The following is a 12,457-nucleotide window of genomic DNA, read 5'->3' on the forward strand; positions in this document are numbered from 1 at the left end:
AGGCAGAAACACCTACTGCTTATCAAAGTTTGAGCCAAGAAAATCAGAAACGATACTTAAAAAAAAAATCCAACTGAAAGTTTGTGATAGAAAGCTTTTCTTTCATCATTTTTTCAATACTTTTAATTTACCCAATTCCTCTAACTCTTTACCAAAGGTCTCTGTATTTTGGGAAAAATCCCTAGTGTTCAGTTCCCTCACACTTTACTTTTTATTCTCTTGACTTTATACCTCAACTAAATCTTTAAAAAAAAAATTTAACTGTAGTGTCAATTAACCTTGCAGTATATTACAATGAACGTACTGTAGCCCTTAATTAAATTGTACTAAAAGTGTACTTTCTATACTTAGATGTTTCCCTGTTTCTATTCAACTATTTTTCTATAGTTGTTAATTTGTTGAAGTAGAACATAGTTGTGCTTATGATTCACCTTACCTAGGTGTTAGTTTTTTATTCATGAGATTTCATATGGGTTAATGACAAATGATTGTGCATGTTCTACCTAATAATGTAAAATGGAATAAATATTACAGAAGATGCAAGCTCATTATTGTCCACACAATTTTACCAATTAGGAACTTGAAAATAGCATAAGCATCTTTCTCTCCAGTCCCTGAATCCACTCATCCAGAAAGATTGCTTAATTCTATGTCTTAAATCTTTCTGATGTTTATCATATCATTTAAATACACTTCAAATCCAATTATCTATTTCTTTGTACTTACTTCCTTCTGATGAAACCCCCAGTTTTTATATCTCCTCTCATAGCCTTCCACTATACAATAAATATCACTATATCCTTAAAATCTTCAGTGATTGTTTCTTATTTCTCTTTTCTTAGCTTAATCACTTTCCTACTAAGTTGTTGAAATGATAATTAGGAACTTATAATCTTGTAGAGCTAGAACAGACTGCAACATGATTTATTGTTATAATAACAGCAAGTATGGAAATAGTTTGCTGGTAATTAACAGATGTTGGTAACATATATGAAGGTCTAACAAGTCAGGTTCTTGTAGGCAAAATTGTTTGTTACTGCAAAAGTGTCAGACTGATAACCTGTTAATTTAAGAAAGGAAATGAATTCCACGTGATTTGTGTGCCACGCGAAAAGTTTAAAAATACAATTTACATATGGCTGGCTTTGTCTGAAAAACTTCAAACACAGAACTTAAAACTATATGTGTATATAATTGATAGTGCTCAAGGTCTTTTATTTATAAATTAATAGACTACTGTGTCATATTGCTCTATACATCTATACAACTATACGTTTATAGAACTCTTATTTTTGTTACTTTATATTTAATAACAAATAATATTTTTAAATTGCAATCAAGTAATTGCCATTGCTCATTCTATAGATACAATGTTGTGTGGTCATTTATTAATTTGTTTCACAAATAGTAAAATACAAAATAGGCTTTTATAAACTATTTTTATGAATATAATGCAACTGTACAAAGCATCAGAAAAGAGTGACGGGGAGAGAAAGAGAAAAAACTCACCAAATGCGTGCTTTCAGAGAAGAAATAAAAACAGCGCACGTACCTATTCAAGCACACCCCCAGTCTCCAGTCTCCAATCCCTGGTCTTCTTGTTTGGTTCTTGCTCTGTGGGAGATAGTAGGAGTCAGTCAAAACAGCATCCGAAAAAGGAGTGGACTCCATCCGTCTCCAGCTGGGAGTTCTACCTTCTTCGCCTAAGCCAGCAGTTCTCAAGCCAAGCCACCCCTTGAAGTTGCCTAGTAAGTTCTAAAAAATATGAATGTCCATCCCAGGTCCCGAAGAATTCAATCACCAGTGTCACTGGTTATCTTACGTTGATAATTTAAAAACTTCCAAATTATTCTACTGAGCATCCGGGATAAGAACACTGGTCTCAGACATCCTTCCTTCTTCCTCTGTGACAACATCTAACGATGTGTCCCTCTTCACTAATGCTGATACGTCTCAAACTGGCTTACATCAAACACACCGATCTTTTTTCTTCAAAGGCCTATTCATTGGACTGGAAGTTAAATGATTCATAGCTCCATTACTACATCAGTATTATGTAGGCAGAGTTTGGTAACTGTGAGCAAACAAACATTCTTTTAGCCAAGACATGCTGGCCTGTAGGAAACTGTTCTCGATGTGTTGTATATGTTAAAACAATGCGTGCACACAGTTTAATAGTCCACACGGTACCGCTTTCTTTTCCCAGCCCTGAAGGGAAGGAAATCCTGTTAATACAGCCTGCCAAAACTCCTTTTGATTAGACTGATAATGACGCTAACTTTTCCTCATCTGATGAAATAATCACAAACAAATCACTAAGAAGTTTACACAAAATCACTTCTCATTTAGAACAGGAACATATTAATCATACTCAATCATGTAGTGTAATGTGTAGTAGTAAGCCATATTAATTTCTGGAATATTTTAGAATATTTCTTTTACGTGAAACAGCCTCAAATTGTTAACATTGTCTGTTAAAATAATGTATCTGATATCTTTATCAAGTACCAAATGCACTCATGTGGTTATCTTAACAATTGTTATAAAACTTGTTTCTCCTGATTATTTTTATAGCTACTTTCCTTAGAAGTTTTTCTTCATAATTCTAATTATTTTCTCTATGTTCTTTCAGCTGTTACAGAAAAATAATTGACAGCCTCCTCTATGCCAGACCCTGCAGTGATAACAGTATTTTTCTCTTGAGGAGAGCTGCCAGCTGCTAGAATCAGCTGTGTATGGTAAAATATTTTATAATTTGGTAAGTGTATTAAAAGAGAAACAGTGTGTTATGACAAGATGGGGGTGAGAGTTCTCAGGAAGACTCAGGATGTTGGAAAAGATGATTGCTGAGCTGACCCTGAGCCAACTTTTAAACAGTAAGTAGGCATTCAGGCATTCAGACTATAAAGTGTACTATTTTTTACAATCTGGGAAAGCAACTATTACTGAAAAAATCAATTAGAATTATGGCAAAAATAAAAGTCTAAAGGCTAAAAAGTTTCATATATGATTAATAAAATATTTTTTTAAAGCCTACACTAAAATGTTTTAGCTGAGTTTAGTATAACAAACTTTTCATGAGTATCATGCATGTATCAGGCATTGTAATTAAAAGTTGGGGATTCAAAACCGTGGGCTTGGGAGATCAAAAATCAAAAAAGATAGAAAGTAGCGTTTTTGAGTTCTTACTACATACCATACACTTCAAATATAACAACTCCTTTTAATGTTAAAAACAAATTTCTAATGTGAATTATTAAATCTATATTAGAAATGTGGAAGCAGAGTATACGTGAAGTTAAACAAATTGCCGGTTATCGCAGGGTATGTGTGAAGGCCTGATTTACACCAGAGTCTTTCTATTCCAAAGCAGATTTTGTTTGTCTGCTTGTTTCCCTCCTTAATTCTAAATTCACTAGAGGTGCTGAGAGCAGCGGACACACTTTCCCAGAGCTTACAACGGTCCGTGGAGAACACCTATTCTACATACTTTACACTTTTAAACCGTACTTATTAGAGAAAAGGATAGATGCCGTGTTGCCTGTAGAATTTCATCTTCACTTTTGTCCAGGCTGAAAGAAGACAGAGTAGGGTCTAATTGCAAGAACGACAGAGAAGAGGCAGTGAAAAATGTGATTAGTATAATTTCATCAAGAGATTGTAAGTGGTCAAATATTTTGACAATTATCATAGCAATTTCCAAAGTAGCCCAAAGTGCCCTTTTATGAAAACATGTTTGAACCACAACTTAGAGAGGATATTTAATTCATATCTGAGGAAATTGCATTAGGAGATAACTTCTAGGTGGAAATACGCTGAAATAAGCCTCAATCTGAAGTTGTCTTTCTCAAAGTCTGTTATTACAAAAAATTTGCACATATGCCAACTGAAAGAAAAAAAAAAGACTGTGGCTTTTTAGGATTCACTATCTTTGGTAAAATTGAAGAGTTCCTAAGGGCTAATGGATACCTCTGCAGAAGTGATCCTTCTAATGAAAAATATCTTCTCACATGGGTAGAAAAATAACGCAAGAAAATTTATTGAAATGCTAAATGTAGGCAACTCTGGTAGAATGACAGGTGATTTAATTTCTTCTTTAGATTCTTCTGTACTAATCAAAATCTTCTCTGTTCACTTTTTAAAAATACAATTCACAACCATAACAACAGCTGCACAGAAGTTTCAGGCTGCGCACGCCTCAGGACGGAACATGCCAGAGCAGACCACGTGGATAGTCTAGTAGGGACATTTCATTTTCACATGAACTTGATCATGTTTTCCTTTCTCTCTAGGAACCTGCTTTTCTCCATTAACCTAACTGCTCTTTGTCCATCAAAACACGCTTACGGAGAATTTGCGCTTTCCCAGAAAGGTTTCTCCCAAGTCCTGCACCACTAAACTTGTCCCTTCTTAAGTGCATCACGGTAGCTCTGATGTTGGAACTTCCCACTTTGTCTGGAATCCTCTGACATCCCTCACTTATCAGTGAGATAAGCCATCTCAACCATACTGCTCAACGTAGATATTCCTCTCCCTGACTCAGCACTTCTCTGTGAGTAGCTTCTGCCTCGTATCCTTACGTCATACTGCCTTTCTCTGATCAGAGCACTTACGATATTTTGATAAAAGTGATTTAAAAAAAAAAAAGCGTCTCCCCTACTAGATTTGAATTACATGATAAATTTTAAATAAGCAACTTAATGAATTACCAGAAAACTTGCATTGGTATCATAAAGATGGAAAGAGAACTGTGACTTGGAGGGAAATGGAAGATTGCTGTGCAGTTTCTGATGGGTGAAGACCATGAGTTTATAGTGTCTCCACTCTTTATGGTGAGTCAACATTTCCAACACCTGCAATACAGATTTCTGGGAAGGGAAACTGCACAAAGGAGTTAAAGTTAATTAATTTAAAGTGAATATATGAGTAATGGGAATGGACTATAAAGGGCATTGGGAAGAAACTGCATTGATAGTAACCATCAGAAAGCAAATCAAATAATTAAGGAACTGGAAAGCCTCATGGGCTCAATATAGATAAAGTAAAATATTTACCAGATCAATAACATAAATATTGACCAATTCAATCAATTAGTCTTCTAATGACTCCTTTGCTTCACTGACATTCTTTCAGACTCTGAATTAACCAACACTCTTCTCCATTTCCGTTCCTAGAATTTAGTAAACTTCTACTGTATAATTACATATTCATGTACTTTATACAATTATTTTTGAGTTCCGATCTCAATTGATATCACAAGATGCACAGTTACCTTCTATATGTTTCTAGTCTTTCCAAAGCTTTCTGGAAATAGTCGAAAGATTTTACCAGCCCAACTCTCATTTTATGGCCAGCAAATGGCAGTTTTACTCAGAGGAAAATATAAATCAGCAAACTGTCTCAAGAAAATTTTTTTTAGTATACTTACAAAGAAATGAACCTCCCTTACTTAGCTTCCTCCCACACTCTTTCAAAGACCTGGGGTTCTTCCTTCCATCCCAGGATAATCCACACGTGCTCAGAATCATACTTCTTCACTTCTCCCTTGAGGCTAACTACTATCGAGTAGGTTACTCTCTCTCCCACTTCCTAATCTTCTCATTTTCTTCTGTTTATTTCTTAATGAGCATTGAATCTCGTATCTTCAATCTGAACATTACAATTCTCAAAACAAACACCCTCTTTTGGCTTTATCGTTATTAAACAATGTTATATATTCAAATAACTTGTCTATTCACTAATGTGAGTCAGGGAACTTCATCATGGGAATAGGATTTAGTGCCAAATCCTTGCAACTTGATAAGTTGAAGATACTGAGACACAAAGTTATTCATTGTCTTCTCTGAGATTGCATGGCAAATCCAAAGCTCATTAGATTGCATTTAAATAATTATGTAATCACAGAAAAATTAATCATTTTAATTTACTCAAATGCCATTGTAAAATATTTTGGTTAGAGTTTAGTGGTCAAAAAAGTTTAATTTTTAAAAATGTACTTTGTTGAGGAACGTTGTTAGAGTGATGGCAACAAGTGATGCCCTCTGGAGTGATTAAAAAAGATAACTCTGCCCAGGGAGTTATTATAATTTTTAAGGACATTGATAAATAAAATGCCTTTCAATTATTGTACAGTGCTTCCCAACAGATTTCAAATTACATTCATGTCCTATTCCAGATGATAGAAATTAGAATTAATATGAAAGGGTATATGTGACACGTTGTAATGTTTTCTTCTAAAGATTGAAGTAACTTACTCTTTTATGTTCATCATCTGAATCAAATGCAATAGAGAGCATTCAGCCAAGATGTCCTTTTGTCAGTTTAATTTTCATTATCCTGAAGGCATGTCTTAATAAAGACAAAACACTCTTTCTGTCTTATTTCTGGTGATATCTTTCAATTTTCTAATTAGTTTTCTGATGTTACAGAAAATAGCAGAAAATTTATGTAAGACAAACATTTGGTACTATTGTTTAGAAGCAAATAATCTTTATTATATCATTTTAAGCCCATAAAGATGTATATTGCCTACAACTTTGACAGTTCTGAATTATTCTTAACATTATAACATATCAAATGCTTCTGACAGAAGAATAGTTATATTTGCATTTATACATATTTTATATATATATATATATATATACATGTATATTTCTCTATATTGCTTGTTTCAAGGAGATTTTTAAAAAATTTTGTCCATAATTATTTGATTGCTATCTTTTAGGTTTGTTTCTCCATACATTGTTTTGATGTTTTTAACTTCCTGTTTTTAAAGTGTGTAGAAATTTAAATAGTGTTAACCTCATTTATAGGTGGTTTAATATTTGTAAGGATTAAAGACATATCAAGTCACCTCTACACATCAAATCTGAGCTAATTTTTTGGTTTGTTTTTGCTTATTTATTTATTTACTATTATTATTATTTTTGAGTTATTTTTTGAGTTGAAAATATTTGGCACTTAATTGAAGTGGCAAGAATATACAAAATACGCCTGTGGGTTTTTTTTCTTTTTCATTGATATTAAGCTTAAAGAACTAAAGGGCTAATTTGAATATGTGGGTCTGTCTTTCTGAAGCTCTCAACAGGGCTTTTTGTCTGCTCCTCAGTTTGATTTCCTTTCATACTCATATGTTCAACAAGCATTGTGTGTTTATTATCACAAGAATGCCTGCCATTTTTCAAGCTCCTTCCCATGTGTTAACATTTCAAATTCTCATTGAAAAAGTGTGAGATTAATAAAGCAGATATTTGTAAGTAGGAAAACAAGGAAGCCAAACAAGGACACAGGATACTAGCACATATCAGACTCCTTATGATCAAGTAGTTTTTAATTTAAAATATTAAGAACAATAGCAGTTACATCTACCTTTTGTGATGCTCTCATAGTGTGCAAGGCACTTTAAAGACATGATCTGAAAGCATCCCCATCAGCAATGGAAGTTACTCTTGTTCTATGTTACTTTTTTGGCTTCAAGAGGCCAAGTTCCTTGTCAAAGATCACATATCCTATAGGTATCAGATTCAGGCAAATATTTCCCTATCACATAACAAACCAAAGCTATATTTTTCCCATGGTACCATGCTAAACCTCATTGAATCATTTTAATTGAATTATTAAATTGGCATTCTTTGGCCAATAAGGAAAAAAATGTATCAAGTTTAAATTAAATATCAGCTTATATCAGTTGAAGTTCGAATTCAAATAAAATTTTCTGATATCAACACATAGAGCCTTTCTACCTAAATGATACAGTGCAGGTGCTCTCCGGGAACAGATGGAGAGGATCACCTCCACTAGATATTTTTTACCAGGCAATGGGCAGCCATTAATGAACCTAAAATGTATGAGGCAAATGGAGGAAAAATGATAGTGATATACAATATATATAATATGTTTTGAAAAAAAATTAGCTTAACCTAACTTCCTGTTTCTGTAGCTCGTTACTAGTGCTGTACAATCTGCGGAACTGTGATCACACTTTGCGTATCACATAAGTCTCTCCAGGCGCCATGTGCGGAGTACTCTGAATCCCACATACCCAGAGTTACTGTTCCTGCCGTCTCTCTCTTCTTTCCCATAGCTTCCTGAAGCTTAGGTCTTCACGTGGACCAGGCTACACCATTTTCTAGTCTTGTTTGACATTTTGTCTTTGGGAGAGGAACTTGTCTTCTCAGAGTCCAAATACCTGGTATTGTCACATTTGATGTTGCGCTCAAAAATTCACTTGAGGACTTTAGGTATTGATAGAACATGTGAAGTTATGAGTGGGTCAGGTTTTCAAAAGCTCATGAAAGGCTAAAAGAAATGTTCTAGATCAATATTTAAGTTATAAAGAAAAAAAGGAGCAAATGTAAAAACCTAGGGGAAGAATACTATGATTGGCAGCTAGACCTCATAGATATTTACTACATTAAAATATAGTTTGGTGATTGGCAAGAATACTACTAACCTTGCTTGAGGCAGTGAGTTTAAATGAACACGGGTGTAAAACTGCCCTGAGTATCAGAAATTGCAAGCAGCTGTGTTTCCCTGGACCATAATTTTCAAGAGAATGCATAGGGTCACACCACTATCAGCAGCTGTATAACCCTGTGAGAACATACACATGTGCACACACACACGCATGAAAGTATGTTTGTGCTGTTCAAATACTGAAGGATAAACACAGATGTATAACGCTTCTCAGAAATTCTTCAAAGGATGTAACAGAGGCCAATGAGTTTAAATCAGAAAATCGTAAAAGCAAAATAGGAAAACTCGTTAGTAAGTATAACTGCGGAAAAAAATAATATTCACGGCTAATGTTGATTTTAAAATATGATAGGTAAACAATCAAAAAAGGTAAAATGAAGTATATTAAAATATTGAGAGATATTGTGGATTATTTCACTAGATGATTTCTAAATTTCCCAATTATTTATCTGCATATTTAGAAAGAAAGCAATATAACACCTGGAATCAATTATACATGTAACGATCAGTCTACTATCCTGAATTTTTAAAAGGTCTTTAGCATTTTTCTTCAATATTCCAGTGGATAAGATTTCTCAGAATTGCAAGACTTTGCGGTTTCAAAGTCCAGCTATAATTCCTTGCTTATTAGAGGGAAAAAACAATCTTTTGAAATGTTTTCAAACTTAGTCTATGAAAACTGTCAGGATAAAGAAATTACTATGGAGGCAAAGTATTAAAAAAGCAATTAGAAAGTGACATGTTATAAATACAAAAGCAAGCTTTTATGAGAGTGTCAAATTTAATATTCATATTATATGCCAGTTTTGAAAGATGTTGCCAAAATGTGATACCCAGTTCCTTTCTCCTTGATAAAGCTCAATCTCGTAAGTTACTCGAGATGATGGGCATAGATATTTTTATACTATTTGTACATACATTTTTTTTTACCTTTAATTCCTGTCCCTAAATTAGAGGCCATAGTGTTTATTCCATACATGTCCAAACGGTGGGCTTTCCCTCTATTACATTCCAGTACTACACATTGCATTGTAGAGTTTAGGGCAATCGAATCTTTAAAACATATTACATAAATTTCTAAAATTACGGTTTAGACGTTATATGCTTTAATTTCAGGGTCTGAAATAATGTAAAACTCACTTAAAGGTGATTTTAGTCTGCATTTTCTATGATACATTTTTATGCTAGAGAGAACACACATCTTTGATTTAAGTAAAGATAATCCAATACAAAGCTGTCTGAGCATGATACCGTGCTCAGACGACTTTTATTTTGGCCGATAAGGCTATTTAATATACATAGGCTGCTCGTGGTCACTAGGCATTAGTAAAAATTCATTATATTTTTACTTACAATTTCCAAACCACTTCCCAATCTTTTGCAAATCAACTGAGTTACCAGTACTTTTCTGGAGCCCAGTGATTTTGAGAGTTCCTTTTACATCTATCTATTACAAGACTGAGGTTTTCTGTAGACCCAAGGGGGCTTCTGGCTGCCCTGAAATCTGTGTGACTCTTTCAAGGTGTAGCAGTTATAATTTGCGATTAGACTCAAGAGCAAAATGATCCTAAAAGATTCAATGTTTATAAGCTTAATAATTTAATTCATTTACTTACATATGCAACCAGTGTTTGTTGTCTGACTATTTTTGTCAATTCCTGAGCTCTGGACTGACATAAGCACAGATGTATCAGTAGCCCTGCTCCCCAGACACAGTGGCCTAATATTATTTGTTTATTGGCAGTCTAAGTGTATATTTTTATAAGATCTATTTTGAAACTATGTATTTTATGTAAGAATTAGCAAATTAATTAGTTACATATATTTAAAAATTTACTTTATCTCTAATTAGATGAAATAAGTATTTTCTTAAAAGTGTTTTGTATTTTTCTTCTTAAAGTATAAACATGGCTTATAAGCGGCATTTGTGCTCAGCATCCTGAACTTCAAAGAAAATGCTGATCTGTAGCAAAACTTCTAGCTAACCTTTGTTTTTGCTCTAGGGTCACTTCGGTTCCAATGATTAAAACTGCTCAAGGATGCACTTCATATTAATCTTGGGAGGAGCATAGATTGACTGACCTCTGCTGAAATTAAATATAATTCAGAACACTGCACCATGCTTAAAAGCAGCTTCATTAAAAATGTTCGTCCTCAAATATTTTCATCTCATTACTTTTATATGTATTTCTTGTTTCTATGTAATACATTATGTCCTACAAAAAAAGCATTGATAAATGTATTTGAACTGAAAATGGTTCCGTAACAGTAACAAGAAAAACTAATAGCCTCAATCCATACAGTTCCTTGTCTACGATTTGAAACATGCCTTGACGATCATTTTTCTAATCTGCAAAATATCCCTGAAAACACTCATTATTCTGCTGATGAGGTTATTACACCAAGGTCACAGAGCAAGAAGGAGCATGGTTTTATTTTAATATATTCTCACACATACATTTCCTCCCAAGTTCTGCTTTCTTCAGTAAAGTCAGAATCTAGTAAAAACCTGTCTTGAGTATGTATCTGAAAAGAAATATATTCTATTGACCTTTGCTAGCAATTAACTACAGTGCAATGAAGCTAAAGCTAGGCTCCTGAATGTTCTAAAATAGCTAAGAAAGAATGGAAGGAAGGAAGGAAGGAAGGAAATAAACTGTGATCAGGTAGGAGAAATGTCTGCCAACTTAGACAAATAGCTGGTTTCCAGACCTTCTTGGAAGCATTAATATAAAGTGATTTCTCCTGCTCCTTCATTCATGTACTTTATTAAGCTCTGCAGAGAGAACATGATCCTAACACTGTAACACAACGGTGCTTTGAATGCTGCCGTCTCTAATGTCTGCCTCTGGAAGGCGTTGGAAAACTGGTACTGAAATCTTCTCATATTTTACTTTGACAAAAATAGAGATGACCTCGTGTTATTTTGTTTGTTGGTTTCTTTTCAGGGCCTTATTGAACATTTTTGCTTACACGTTTCTTGTGGGAAATTTTTTATAAGAAAGTCTGTGAGATACCTGAGTTCAGACCAAGACATGTTCTGTGAACTATTAACCAGCTATGTTTGATGAAAAATTTCACTGAATATCTGCTCCAGTGGAACTGTCAATGAGATTATGGCTCTTGATAGGATTGAAAGGACTTGTGAAGCCACGCACTGTTTGTTTTAGGAAAGACTCAGCATGATCTGGGACATCTTTATGCAGCTGTTGGATGCCTTTCTGCATCTCTGTTTCTTCATTTATGAATTAGGTATAAAAATATGAAACTTATTGTTTTAATTTATTATATGAATTACATAAACTTATGACTATCAAATACTAAAAATAAAATGATCTCTCAAGGAACATAATTTATTTTCTTCTCACTCATGCTGCATTTCCTTTTCAGACAGTGCTGCGTGTATCATATTTATCAAAGCAAAAGAGCGATACCTGATTAATTCGTTTATATTTAGAGAGAATGATTAGGAATTTTTGATGTTTCAACACCTGTGCAAGTAATTCCCTGCCAGGAAACCAAGAGATTTGGGGAACCCAGAAACCGTAAGTCCTTTAGACCATTTTGAAGACACTGAACATCAACTCAATAAAGTGATGTCTGACACTCAGCTAGCATTGCTGCTGATTCAGAGAACGTCTTACATGCTGTATAGTTTCATTATCAAAAAAGATAAGCTAAAACCTTATGCTTTTTAGTGCCTACATAGATTCCATTATTAATATGTATCTGTATTTCTACTAGCAAAATGAGCAATGAAAACAAGACCACATATCTTTTTAATGTGTATTCTATCAATTATGATGAGCAAAATTTCCCATAATTGGGAATAGTCCACAAATCAGATACATATGGTAGATAAACTGTTATTTCATGGTTGAGAAGCAGTGCTGTGAAACATATTGCACAAATTATTGATACTTATCTGACTCTCAGTCTCTAACTGTATTTCTGCACTGGGTATACATAAGTAATCCATAAA

Source organism: Camelus ferus, chromosome 23, assembly GCF_009834535.1.
Source record: "Camelus ferus isolate YT-003-E chromosome 23, BCGSAC_Cfer_1.0, whole genome shotgun sequence".
Taxonomy (NCBI): Eukaryota; Metazoa; Chordata; class Mammalia; order Artiodactyla; family Camelidae; genus Camelus; species Camelus ferus.